Consider the following 13994-nt stretch of genomic DNA (forward strand, 5'->3'; position numbering starts at 1 on the left):
GATGGCTTCCACCACTGACTCCCCAAGTTTCTCTGGCTCTTTTTCTGAAGTCACCCTGGCCTCGTATTACCCAGCTTCTACTTTACCGTATGTTACTCCTCTAACTCATCATGGAGAAATCTACCCAAATCGAGCCCCTCAAAAATACTCAGTTCTCTTTACCCTTTCAGGATAAATTGTTTTCCATCTTTGGATGGCAAAAGTGGAGAAACCGAGAGAATATATTTTTGTTACTGTATCTATTTTCTAGGGCTGCCATAACAAAGTGCAACAAATTAGGTGGGTTACAACAAGAGAAACATTGCCCCACAGTTCCTGAGGCTAGAGGTCTGAAATTAAGATATGAGCTGGGACTTTTGCCCTGGCTAAGGACTCCAAGGGAAGAATGCTTTCCTTGCCTTTCCCTAGCTTGGGGTAGATGCCAGAAATCCTTACATTCCTTGACTTGTGCCGGATCATTCCAGTCCCTGCTACCATTGTCAAGTGGTATTCTTCCTTTTTCTTATGTTTTATAAAGACAACGGCGCCCGGATTCAGGGCCTTCTGGAAACCAGTAGGACCTCATCTTAACTCGATGACATCTGCAAAAACCCTATTTTCTAGATGAAGTCATTTTCCCAGGTATCGGGGATTAGGACTTCACAGTATCTTTCTGGGGCACAATTCATGCCACAGTAACCACTCCTGGACACTGGGTCATCCTCAAGCAGGGAAGAAGCTCCCGAAAATGCATCCCGTGCTCAAAGCACACCCATCAGTCCCTTGTCACGGCACTCACCGCTCCCACATCCATGAAACTGACCCCCTCTGCAGGGGTCAAGGAGACCACAGTCTCCTCACTGGCAGGACTGTGGCCCAGGCTATTTCTGAGTAAGACCAGAGTACAGACGACTAATTGCCCATCACTATCACCAGGCACTTTGGTCTCCCTGAGAAATCCTGAACTGCTAAAGCACAAAGAGTCCCTGGAAAAGAACTACCTGAACTTTAAACCCACAACTTACTTCTTCCTAGTTACTACGATCATCCTTACAATAGATGACTCTTCTCTGACATCCTGTCTGTCACATTTTGAGGCCCTTCTTATCCACCCACAAATGTTGAGATTGTCTTTCAAGGGGATGAGTTCTTCTAACGCTTGATGCATCCCTTGATTCTTGTGATACCAGAATGCTACAGAAAGCCCTGGAGTTATGTTTTTTCCCACAGAAAAAGTTTGTAAGATTCACCAGTCTCCATCGTGCTTTCCAAATCCCCCTGAGGCGTTACTTTTAAAAGGGAAGTTATGACTTCCTCAATTCTAAATCAGGTTTTCAGTGTGCATACTTTTCCACAAAGGGGATTAGATATCAGGGCACAGATACCAGACGGTAGAATGTATTATTCTCAGGGTGCCTGGGTGGCTCAGGGGCTTAAGCCTCTGTTTTCAGCTCAGGTCATGATCTCAGGGTCCTGGGATCGAGCCCCACATCCGGCTCTCTGCTCAGGGGGGAGCCTGCTTCCTCCTCTCTGCCTACTTGTAATCTCTGTCAAATAAATAGATAAAATCTTAAAAAAAGAAAGAATGTATTATTCTTGATGGATAATAATAATAATCCGCGTGATACTTTTAATCCTCCATTTGCATGCCAATTTGACTGAATATCTGGAAACAGAGACAAGAGGCAGAGTGAGAGGGAGAGTCCACTTTCTAAAAGTCAGTGTGTGGTCACTGCATCAGGCTGTGTAAGGACAAAAGAGAATCTACTGAAAAAAGAAATACCAACAGGCTTAGTTAGGTATGACAGAGCAAAGCCATTTTATAAATATTTTGGGAAGTAGATACAAGAGAGTGATTTGTGAGGTGGTTATTTTGCATTTTGCCACATGCAAAGCCGATTGGAATTCCTCATATGCATACGGCATCTGAGCTGTTGGCCCTTTGGAGACGAGTTCTAGTCTAAGTTCCAGCTCCTTCCATATTAGGGGGGCAGCCCGGGGACTTCTATATCCTGACGAGACTGTGCGCTGAAGTGAGCTGTATGGATAACAGATGAAGAGAAGGATTTATTTATTTTTTTTAAAGATTTTATTTATTTGACAGAGAGAGAAGCAGTGAGAGCAGGAACACAAGCAGGGGGGAGTAGAAGGAAAGCAGGCTTCCCACTGGGCAGGGAGCCTGATGCGGGACTCGATCCCAGGACCCTGGGATGACTGAGTCACCCAGGCACCCTAAAGGAAAGGATTTAAATTCATTACTGTGCCTGTTGTTGGGTTTTTTTTTTTAAGCCATTAAAAGAGCATGGATACTTGACCTTGAGAAAAGGATGCAAAATAGTGAGTGGCATGAATCTTCTGGATTAGGGGAAAAAGTCTATTTAGTGGTGTCCATAAGAAAGATACTCAAAAGCAGATAACATCAGTTTTTAAAAATCCTATTAATATACCATTTTATCAGTCACAGCGGACTTGGGTGCGAGGTCAGCGTAAAGCCCCCTCCCAGGTTTCACGGTTCCTGACGCTTGTTTACCTGTTCCAGTAGGGAGGCCAAGGGCCTGGCTCCCCCTTTGGGCAGGATCTCCTCTGGGTTGTGAGTTCTGAGGCAGGGCCCCTAGTTGAGCTACCCCCATTCTCTGAGACAGGCCAGTGCAAACTGCCTTCTGCCGCCTGGGCCTCTGCCCAAAGGCCTGCTGGGGGCCCATGAGGGATCTCTGTCCTTTCTCGTAGGAACCCAAACCAAACCTCCTCAAGAACATCTTACCAGAAATGCTGTGTCATCAGTGTTCTATTGTAACTCATTGAATGCCTATGTTGTTGCCTTTATTTTTGAAGACGCGAAATTGCTGAAACATGACTTAGTCAATTGCTGAAACATGACTTAGTCAAGCCTCTCAGACAGGTCCCTGTGAATGGGAGAGGGCAAGTGTCTCAAAAGAGAAAAGGGTGGTTTTACAAAAATTTATCTCCTCCTCGAGAGGGTAAAGTAAACATTTGGGGATATTTCTTTCCTGTTTTTCAAAAGAAAAAAAAAAGTTTATAGTGACCTTTCTAAAATACAGAATTGGAATTAGACTGTGTTGATTTGCATCTTGTACTTTTATGTCATTGTTTTCAGAATATTTTCCCAATCATTAAGTATTGTTTTTAACTCATTAGCTGCAAAGGGAATTATACAGTAAATAAATAAATTACAACACACCCCAATGATAAAATACTAAACATTTTTACCTCTTAATATTAAAGGAGTCAGAAATTCTTCTGCATTGAGTATTGTATTTTTCTCATCTCTTGAAAAAAAATTATATAAGTTACACTGTATATAAAATGTTATTTTTTTTCCTGAAAAGTAGATCATGATAATTCTAAAATTGGACAGAACCATCTGAATGTGAGTCATTAGACTGAGAAGAGAAAGAGAAAAAGGGATAATGTGCCTTCCCAGAAAACTGAAGATCTGCATTACTCCTTGTAGTTCACGGGCTGGAAACTAGGGATGTGGGCAAATGTTAAATTGGGTGATTTTCTAGAAGTAACTGACCCTGAGTAGTCATGATTCAGAGCCTTCAGAACTGCTACGTCAAGTGGCTGGACGGGAGGGGTGTTATCTCCAAATCAGTTGAACATAAAGATGAGACGGACAGGGTAGGCACTCCCCATCCAGTTCTGCTCTTTACTTTTTCAGAAAAGTAAAGGCTGTAGACCCTTAGAGAGGAGTCCTCTAAAAGACTGAAGATATGTTGGGATGCCTCAGTCAGTTAAGCATCTGGCTCTTGATTTTGGCCCAGGTCATGATCTCAGAGTCCTGAGATCGAGCCCCATGTCTGGTTCCAGGCTCCCTGTTCAGAAGGGAGTCTGCTAGAGATTCTCTTTCTCCCTCTCCCTCTGCCCCTCTCTGTGTTCTTTCTTTCTGACTCTCTCTCTCTCTCTCTCAAATGAATGGCTACATCTTTAAAAAAAAAAAAAAAAAAAGGAGTGAAGATTTGCCCAGCTGCTGTGAGAAATGGGTAGAAAGTCAATGAAAAATCGACTCCCTTTGTTTTTCAAGCATGCAAACTTAGAGTCCTCAGCAGCTTTACTCTAAACAAGAGTTTTACTTGTTTAATACCAGTAGAACTTACACTGTACCACATAAGAAAATAAAGGAGAGTAAAATATAAAGAAGCAATCTCTCTGAATTAGAGATTTAGCCTTTCTGTATGAGGATAAAATAACCAACATTAATAGAATTCTTATCTTTTGCTATTCCCTTCATGAAACACTTTACATGTTATTTAATTCTCACGCAACCAGTGGTAACTACATACCATTCTGTTCTACCATTGAGGAAGGAAAGTTTGGAGGACTGACTTCATTCATTCTTTCATTATTCCCTCATGGATTTGACTCCTAAAGTGTGACCACAGAGTTTAGGAGTTGGAGATACTGTTAGGGAAGGAATGGGCCATCATCTCTGCCTCCTCAAGGAGCAAGTGGGACTCACAGCTGTGATTTCCATTGTCTGCCTGTCTTCGAAGCCCTGAAACCCAACACTACTAGTGTGATTTAATAACAAACCTGCGAGATCTCCCAAGAGACCGGCAAACAACATTGCATCTTCATTTATTTTTCTTCCTGATTTGAAAATCTCCATAATTAGCTTTAGAATTAGGAAATAAAATTATTAGTGCCATTTTGCATCATTTTGTGATGGCTAAGGGAATGTAAGAGGTGTCTGATTCACCAGATTTAGAAACAAGGCCCTGTGGTTTTGCTAGTTCACCAAAAATAGTCTTATCAGCCTTGACAGAGGAGACAGGAATGCTTGTATGGTGGGGGCAGTGAAGGAAGTTTTCACCAGTTTTTGCTTAGAACACAAGATCCATCACGATTATCAAAGTTAGAAGGGCAAAGACAGAACCGTAGCAAAATATTTTCAATGATTCCCAGACACAAATACAGTTTGTTTGTTTGTTGGGTTTTGTTTTTGTTTTTTGTTTGTTTGTGTGGCAATTCAAAGGTCCTTATCAAGCTCACGGCCAGGTGAAGACATTTGCTTGACAAATGGTAGGTGGGGGATGGTAGAACCAGAGCCTGAAAGCATGGATTCATGACCACACTCTTTCCACCACACCGACCAAGGAGACTTCTTGAGTCGCTGGCATTCTGTTAGATCTCTGATCTCCACAAGGCAGAGAGAATCTTTTTCTTTTTTTTTTTTTTTAAGATTTTTATTTATTTATTTGACACAGATAGAGAGACCACAAGTAGTCAGAGAGGTAGACAGAGAGAGAGAGGGGAAGCAGGCTCCCTGCTGAGCAGAGAGCCCAATTGGGGGGGAAGGGGAGGCTCGATCCCAGGACCCTGGGATCATGACCTGAGCCAAAGGCAGAGGCTTAACCCACTGAGCCACCCAGATGCCCCAAGGCAGAGAGAATCTTAACGGAGTCCTATTCTTGGGCTGGTTGGATAACTCCACAGACCCAGAAAATAAGAAAAAGAAGCACTCTGCTTTTGAAATAAAAATCTTCTTTTTTTTTTTTAAACATTCTAATAATCTTCACAAAAGTTATTCCCCATAGGTTATTAAAATTCAAATTATTTAGAAGAAATTGACCATATACACTTTAAGCATTTTTTTTTTTTTTTAAATATTAGACTCCTGGTCAAGTGTTATATCACCAGGATGCATATAACCTTAAAATTAAGGCCCATCATATTCCCACAAGAGTTACTCATCAAAGAAAGCATAAAACCTGCCTGGAGCAGATTTAGGGACAAACATTAACTAGTAATTTAAAACAGCGACTGAGGTGGTTTTATTTGGGTTTAATTATTTCTCCCAAACAAGCTGTTATTCTTGCTTTATCTTAAAATGTGTAGAAAGCCTGGCTTTATCAAAATAAAATAAGCCTAATCACAGGGCATCATTTGGAAATCAAATTTTTATTAATGTGTAATGATTTAAGAACCTTGACAAATAAGGCTTGTGTCTTAACAAACACGTTTTATTTTTTTTTAAAGATTTTATTTTTTTTATTTATTAGAGACACAGCAAGAAAAGGAACACAAATAGGGGGAGGGGAAAGCAGAGAGCCTGATGCAGGGCTTGATCTCGGGACTCTGGAATCATGACCTGAGCCGAAGGCAGACACTTAAAGACTGAGCCACCCAGGGACCCCTAATAAACTCATTTTAAAAGAAGCTTATTGAAGAGAACCCCTCAGGCATTTCTTTTTTTCATGAAGGTATGATCTGATTTGAAAAAAACAAAACAAACAAACAAAAAAAAAAACATTTAATTTGGTAATCTGGTAACAAAATTATTATTTCTGCTAATTTCAAAAGAAAATCCAAAGTACTGAACTAAATAAGATTGGCTCATCAAAACTGTCCTACACTGAGTATGATAAAGAACCGATTATTGAATTTATTAAAATCTTCCTAACTTCTTCTATGTGAGTTCTATTACTTTGAGAGTAAGTCACTAATACACTATGTTGATTCTGATAGAGATTCTCTCTCTCCCTCTTCCCTCTCTGTGTTCTCTCTCTCTCTCTCTCTCTTTTAAATGAATGACTACATCTTTAAAAAAAGAAAAGAAAGAGTGAAGATTTGCCCAGGTGCTGTGAGAAATGGGCAGAAAGTCAATGAAAAATCTAGTCTCCCTTTGTTTTTCAAGCATAGACTTAAAAATCTTCAGCAGCTTTACTCTGAACAAGAGTTTTACTTGTTTAATACCAGCAGAACTTACACTGTACCACATAAGAAAATAAAGGAGAGTAAAATATAAAGAAGCAGTCTCTATGAATTAGAGATTCAGCCTTTCTAACTTAAAGTCTATTTAAGTTAGCTGCCATGTGACCACAAGAAGTAATAGATCATTAATGCAAACTGTAGACATTCCTTAACAATCTGTCCGATTTCCAGAGGAGAAGAGAATTTAGTTTGATGAAGCTATTTCTATCACATCATTGTTGATTGAAGGGAGTGACTCATTTAGTAACCATGGAGACGAGGCCAAGGAGTGTGAAGAGAGGACCGTGTGTGTATTTCCAGATGCTGCTGCCTTTGTGAACGCATCTGGCCGGAGATCTAAATCTGTTAGAATCACATGCAATGTCTCTAAAACCAAACTCATTTGGTTTTGCTTTCCCTTCACACTTTTGTTGATTCTCTGTAGTAGCCTCAAGTAAATATAAAACAAGGCAACCCAATACTTCACTCACAGGACCCTGTGTTCTTTCCAGAAATGTTTCTCTTATTTAAAGATGGGTGTCCCAATGTGCTAAAAACAGACCTTCCTCTCAGACCCATTTCTAATACTTCTATTTCTGAAATCCCTGGTCAATGTCCAGGTTCCTATACTATATTTATCTTTATCTGTATATTTATGTTTTTCTATTTTGCTTGCATCTGTTTCCATAATTTTCTAATATATCAATCATATATACTTGTAGGACAAACAGTACAAGAAAAGAACATCAAGAAGATAAGCGCCTAATCCCCTTATTCACTCAAGCTAAGTCTAGTGTGTTAGTGTGTGGAAATATATATATCTCCTTAAATGTGGTTTCCAAAACTATCAATGGTTCAGCTTAAGTAGTTCCTATCAAGTGACCTTTGTTAGATTAAGTATTTCTGGGGATAGGTCTTTTAAAAAAAAAATGAACATGTGAGGTGCCTGGGTGGCTTAGTTGGTTAAGCATCTGTGGTCAGCTTGGGTCATGATCCCAGGGTCCCAAGATCGAGCCTCCCATTGGACTCCCTGCTCAGTTGGGGACCCTCTCTCTCTCCCTCTGCTGTTCCCCCTGCTTGTGTTCTCTCTCTGTGTCAAATAAATAATTTTTTTTTTTTTAATTAGGATGAAGGGGTGCCTGGGTGGCTCAGTCAGTTAAGCATCTGTCTTTGGCTCAGGTCATGATCCCAGAAGTCCACATCAGGTTCCCTGCTCAGCAGGGAATCTGCTTCTCCCTCTGCCTGCCACACCCCCTCTTTGTGCTGGCTTGTTCATCCCCCACCCCTGGCAAATAAATAAATAAAATCTTAAAAAATATATTAAAAAAAAATTAAAAATGAGGATGAAAATTTTGGATATTTTTCTATTTAAAGTCAAATTCTACTAATCTGTTGCCTTGAAGATTCAGCAAGGATTTCCTGAAAGGCTACTATTTATAAGTCACAGTGAAGAATACAAAAGTAAATAAAGTATGGTCCCTTACCTCAAAAAAAAAACCCATAAACACAAATAACAAAGTAAGACAAGATGAAGTACCTCAGACAAAGAAACACATGAGTTTAAATGAGAGAATGAAGAATTTATGTTGTTTGCGATGAGTCTCTAAGAAATGGGTGTGATTTTAAGAGTAATTAGGAGTAAACCCAATGGAGGAACCTATCACAAAAAATGTAACTCAAAATCCTATCTACCGTGCTACACCAGTCATGCGCTCTTGGAAGACAGAGACCTGTTTTTATTATCTTGGCACCCCAAGACCCAAAACAATGTCTGACACATGGCTGGCCCCCAGCTAAAATGCATTCATAAAAGTCCAATGAAGGCTAAAATGTAAAATGCACCTAAAAAGGAGATGCAAAAAATCCGGTTTGACTAAAGAACAGACTATAAGAAGGGTAATAGAGTATAACGTCCTGAAAATTAGGTTGGGAACATATTGTGCTGGGCTTGACTTGGAATTTATTAATAGATAATGTGAAGTCACTGTTCCTTTTCAAAAGATTGACCTTGCAACAACTGCACGATGCCATTGAGAGAGAGAGAGAGAGAGAGGGAGAGAAGGAGGTACGGGGCTGGGGGAGGGGGGGACAAGAGATAGAAAAACCAATGAAAAGATGATGATGATAACTTCATTGATACAATGAAATCGGCTGAAGCGATGAGCCAGAAATTAATAGCAGTGGCCACATGTACTATCTCAACAATAGCAAAACTCGTAATAAAATCAACAGGACCTGGTATTTAGTGATCAGTGCTATAGCCAAGCACAAAGTTAGAATTTTGATGAACTACCTCTTGGGATTCCCACCACAGAATTGGAATACGCAGTTTCCCTTGGTGGAGAAATTGACACTTGGAGAGATTAAGTAACGTCCTCGAGGTAGTGCTGCTAGAGCAGTACAGGATGCTGTATTTTGTTTGATCCTCTGAGACAGAGTTCTATGTGGCAGGTGTCTGGAACCGACATTTAGAAGCTGTGTCATAGGCAGCTTCTCCTTTGAATGCAGAACAGGATCCGCTAGAATATCCAGCACCCGTGGTGATAATTCCAAACTAGAACCTTGGCCGCATCGTGCATTTTCCGGGATATTTCCCACCCTTTTGTGACTCCTGGATGAGAGCAGGCTCTGATGGTTTGTAACTGTTGATCCAAAGAACGCTGAAGGTCACTGTAAATATTAACAGGAGAAATGCTCGAAAATAGATGTCTAAATCTTTTTACGGAACTAGTCAAAGATTTACTGTAATTGCTTTTTTAAAAAAAGCTCTTCATTAAAATATGGGGCACCTGGGTGGCTCAATAGGTTAAGCTTCTGCCTTCAGCTCAGGTCTTGATCTCAGGGTCCTGGGATCGAGCCCCGCATCGGAAAAGTATTCTAGCATGGCTCAGAGAAAGTGTTTTGGGAACACAGAAAGAGTGAATATAGTGGATACCCTGGACACATGGAGAAGCTGACTGGTGAGTCTCTCTCCGTGTTTCAGGCCATGAGAAATACATGAGTGAGTTCAGATGCTATTTCTGATTGGGGAAGATAAATTGTATGTTACAGGGTTTAAACAAACTAAGAGCATTTTTAAAAACAAAAATTTTTTTAAAAGAATGAGTAATTAACTCTGGGGTTGAAAAGCCTTGAAGAATGGGTGGAATTTGGGGAAATAAAAAGGTTAAGGAAGTTCTAGATCCAGATCGGGAAGACAGCATGATATCATGGTGGATGTGTGGAGGGATGTGGTGGAAACTGTGAGACTGAAAAAAGAAAAGAGTCAGCTCAGGGGACGGCCCTGAGATCATTACAGACCATTGAAAGTTGGCCTCTCTGGGAGTATCCGGGTGGCTCCACCCGTTAAGTGACTCTTGATTTCAGCTCGGGTCATGATTTCATCATTCCCGTTAGTATGGAGTCTGCTTGGGATTCTCTCTCTCCCTGTGCCTCTGCCCCTCCCCCTACTTGCACTCACTCGCTCTCTCTCTCAAGGTAAATAAATAGAATCTTAAGTGGAAAAAATATGGCTTCTCCAATGATGAAGATCCCCTATAACTTCTGAAAGAAGGGAGTGAGGTAATTGGGTTAGGTTTTAGGAAGACAGCTCTGACAATAGTACGAATGGTGGTGAAGAGAGGTAGGAATGTTCAGTGAGGCACACCTACTTGAGATCTTAAAAACAAACTGTAAATCTAATCATGAGATGGCCCAGCAGGACTGTCGCAGAGATCAATTCTGCAAGGATCACAGCACTCCCCAAATTAATTGTTGAAAGATATCTAACTAGCTCCTTCTGGTAGCTATGAAAACCATTAACTAGCTGCTCATTTTTCGGTATTTCTGTGCATGAAACTATCCCAAGTATTCAATGAAAACACACAAAAGTTGTTCCAGCACTGCTTAGGATCTAAATTTATACTGTCTTTTTTTTTCTCTCCCCAAAATACCCAAGCATCCTCAAAGAAAGCCAAAGCAGTTACATGTAAGTCAAGGAACCCACGATCTTTTTAGTCCTAGGCTTCTTGGATTGTTGACTCTACTTGGAAGTTGAAACAATGAGGGACTAACTTAGACCCTCAGAACTGCTTCCTGCTGTCTGATTGGAAAGGAATGGGCAAGGATTGGAAGTATCAGGTGTTGACAAGCATGCTAAAAACCATGAAAATTGTCACTTCTTAGAGACCTGCACCTCGTATACAAGGCATACCCAGAAAAGTGTGGAAGGAAATAAAGGGGCTGTAAGTACGTCGCGTTGCTGGAGTGCGGATTAGTACACTGCAGCTGCCCTCTCCTGTTCCTTATGAACCCAGGACATTGACATTCACTGAAGCTAGGTCAGCGTCCTGCTCTGTGGCTGTGAACGCCACCCGTTCCTCAAAGACCCTACAGAGATAACTGAACTAGAAAGATACAAGCTTAAAAAACAAACAAAAAAAAAAAACTGCGTAATTGCAAAAGACACACTCCCCTCACACAGCCCCCAACTCTCTACGCCTTAACAAATACTGGAAATTATTCTAAGGAAATGACTAGAATAAGGCTCAGAATAGCGCCTGAAACAAATCACTGTCTCTGCTTTTTATGTGTATCGCGCATAGTTGGTATTGGCCTGTGGGTTATTTTTTTTTTTTTCCTAGATTCCCTTAAAACCTCACAGTTATTTTCTCATGATCCTCATAGAAATAAATCACTCTGTTAACATATGTTGCTTTGGTTTAAGCTCATTAAAACATATCTCGTTCCATAATCCATAATCCAAACTAAGTTGGTACTTACTCTCCAAAAACACAAGACCGTTTTCAAAGTTCTTAGAGGAGATGGAGTGAAAGAGTCCTTTTCTGTGTTCAGTGAAGTTGTTGCTGTGCTAGAGAAAGGTGTCTGTGTTATTTCAGGTGCTTCCTTCAGGACCAAAGTTGTACCCAACATACAGTAGGCCTTTAAATGGCTCTGGGACTGATTAATTTCTCAGATGTTTTCCTTCTTCCCCCTTTGATGATGTGAATTCAGCTCTGGCCCACTTAAGCTATTAGACAAATTAAATTATACTACATCTTAGAAAACTGGTTATTTTCCTGCACTCTAGGTACCCATTTTGGGTAGAGTTCTAGGTAACATTAAAGGACTATTAATAAAACCTCAGGTGCTTCTAGTGGATAGACACAGAATATCAGTAGTTATGAGGGCTTCAGCCTTCAAGTGAAGGAAAAAAAAAAAAAACAGGTGATGTTTTTAGAGTCAACGTAGGGATGAAGGAAAAGGATCCTTCTTGTTTCTTCAAGTGTTACTCTTACAAAACCGTTTCAAAATTCTGACCCAGAATCACTACTGATCCAGCCCTGATTATGTTCTACTGTGAATCAGATGCCAGAAATGATTCACGGTAGATGACCATCCTGTAAAGCCTGCAGTGATATTCAGGATTTTCACACCTCAAAAATACCCAATAGGGCAACATCGCTGCCGTTACATTAGCCTAAATTGCAGAAACAGTTTTCCATATAACGCCACTTTCTAATTAAATGCCCATGTGGATGATAATAATAATCATTAGTATTATTAAATGTAATTGCTCATAATTGATGAAGATTGAAGAATCATTTTGAGATCTCAAGAATTAGGAACTCGCCTGTCTTGTCAGAGCTCCATAGATGTTTTTATTAAAAACAAAAACAAAAACAAAAACCCCAGAAAGTAACATACATTCCTGACACCGTTCTCCAAATAAGTAGACAAAGTGTATACATTTCATCAACCTGTTTCATCACCCTGTCAGCCCTCCCCCTATCAACATTTATTTTTGTGTGGGTTATTCTGAAGTGTGATTAGCTCCAACATCTCTTACTGAACTCATGACCCTTTAACAGCTACCAGTGGTGTCCATTTTTAAAATGACTCGGGGCTTAAATTATTGTTTTGGCTAAAACCTAAAGAACTCATTTTCCTTCCTTACAGTGTTTTGCTACACATTAAAAAGGTTGTTTTGGAGGAAAATTGTAATCTCCCATAATAGGTTCCTCTAAATTATTTGGACGTTGAGCAACACAGACCAAATTATAAGGAACCAAAGTCTGTAATTACTAAGAGGAAGACCTCAGTTCTCTGAAGACCTCATCCCTTCCTCAAGTGATGGGTTTAGTCTCCTAAAACGGGTCTTGTTTTCCCTTCTCTTCACTGCATTTGTAAACAAAAACCATTTTGCTCTTGCAGAAAGATCTGGTATTTTCTTATTCTACTTTACAGTAAAATATTTGGCTCCTTTGAAACTGTGGTCTAGGGTTCATCCTCTGGTTACACCAAAAAAAAAAAAAAATTCTTTCTCCAGAGCGTTTGCCTCCCAACCTCATTTGCATTTTGCATCTGGAGCAAAATGGCAGTCGAAAGTGAGAAAACAGTTTTGTCTTTCCCTGGCGGCTACAGAGTTTGCTTAGGGGGGTTCGCCGCTACCTGTTCTGTACTCTTCCAGAAAGGGCAAAGAGTCAATCACGGCAGTAATCTTGTCTAGAAATAGATAACAGATCAAAAGTTGCTGTCACACTCAGAGAGCAGGAGAATTAGGAAGTTGGTTTTTATTGCAATTCATTTTTTGTTCCCAGGGTCCTAGACTGTCTCCTGTGTAGCCCGACTGCTCCCAGGAGGTAAACAAAGCACAGCCGTTAGAGTCTCTCCCCTTTCAAAGGGGAGAGAACAGGTAGACGAAGTGACAGGCCTATGGTCACAAGGATAAGGAGATGGTGGAAACTTGGCTAAACCCTAAATTTTTTTTTCCCCCAGCTTTCCTGAAGTATAACTGACAAATAAAATTGTAAGATATTTAAGGTCTACATGATTTGATGGATACCCTCTGAAAGCATGCCCCCATGGAGTTCATTAACACACCCATCACCACACGTGTTTACCCCTCCCCCACCTTTTCTTGGCGATACCATTAAATTCAGCATCTAAACCTGTAAAGCCCGATTCTACCTTCCTCATCCCACAATGCCTCTGCCCAAGGGACAGACTTCTCAATATCTTCACAGTGAAAAAATAGTAATTCATTCGTTCAGATGATACTGTAAATATCTTTCAACAATTCAGTGAATGCATTCTCTAGGTCTCAGAATCGAAGGATAGTAAACAAAATGTCTCGTGCACCCAGTATAGTTTTCACATAAAGTGGATTAGCAAGGAACACCTGGCACCCAGGCCCACTCTCTTAGTTATGGGGAAGCTTTTGCCTTTTTTGGTCGAGATAGGCTTCTGCAAATTTTTTTTAGAAAATGTCTATGAGCCCTAGCAGTGTCCCTGTCCCTGTACTGTAAAGACAAAATGCATTA

The 13994-nt window shown here is 40.4% G+C and overlaps 1 protein-coding gene across 32 annotated transcripts in view; it reads left to right on the forward strand.

The window, feature by feature from the left end:
* The window catches only part of SORBS2 (sorbin and SH3 domain containing 2), a 211019-nt gene that overhangs the window by 71906 nt on the left and 125119 nt on the right, over positions 1 to 13994 (forward strand). The window lies entirely within an intron of this gene.

The sequence above is a fragment of the Mustela nivalis genome, assembly GCF_964662115.1.
Source record: "Mustela nivalis genome assembly, chromosome: 20".
Classification (NCBI taxonomy): Eukaryota; Metazoa; Chordata; class Mammalia; order Carnivora; family Mustelidae; genus Mustela; species Mustela nivalis.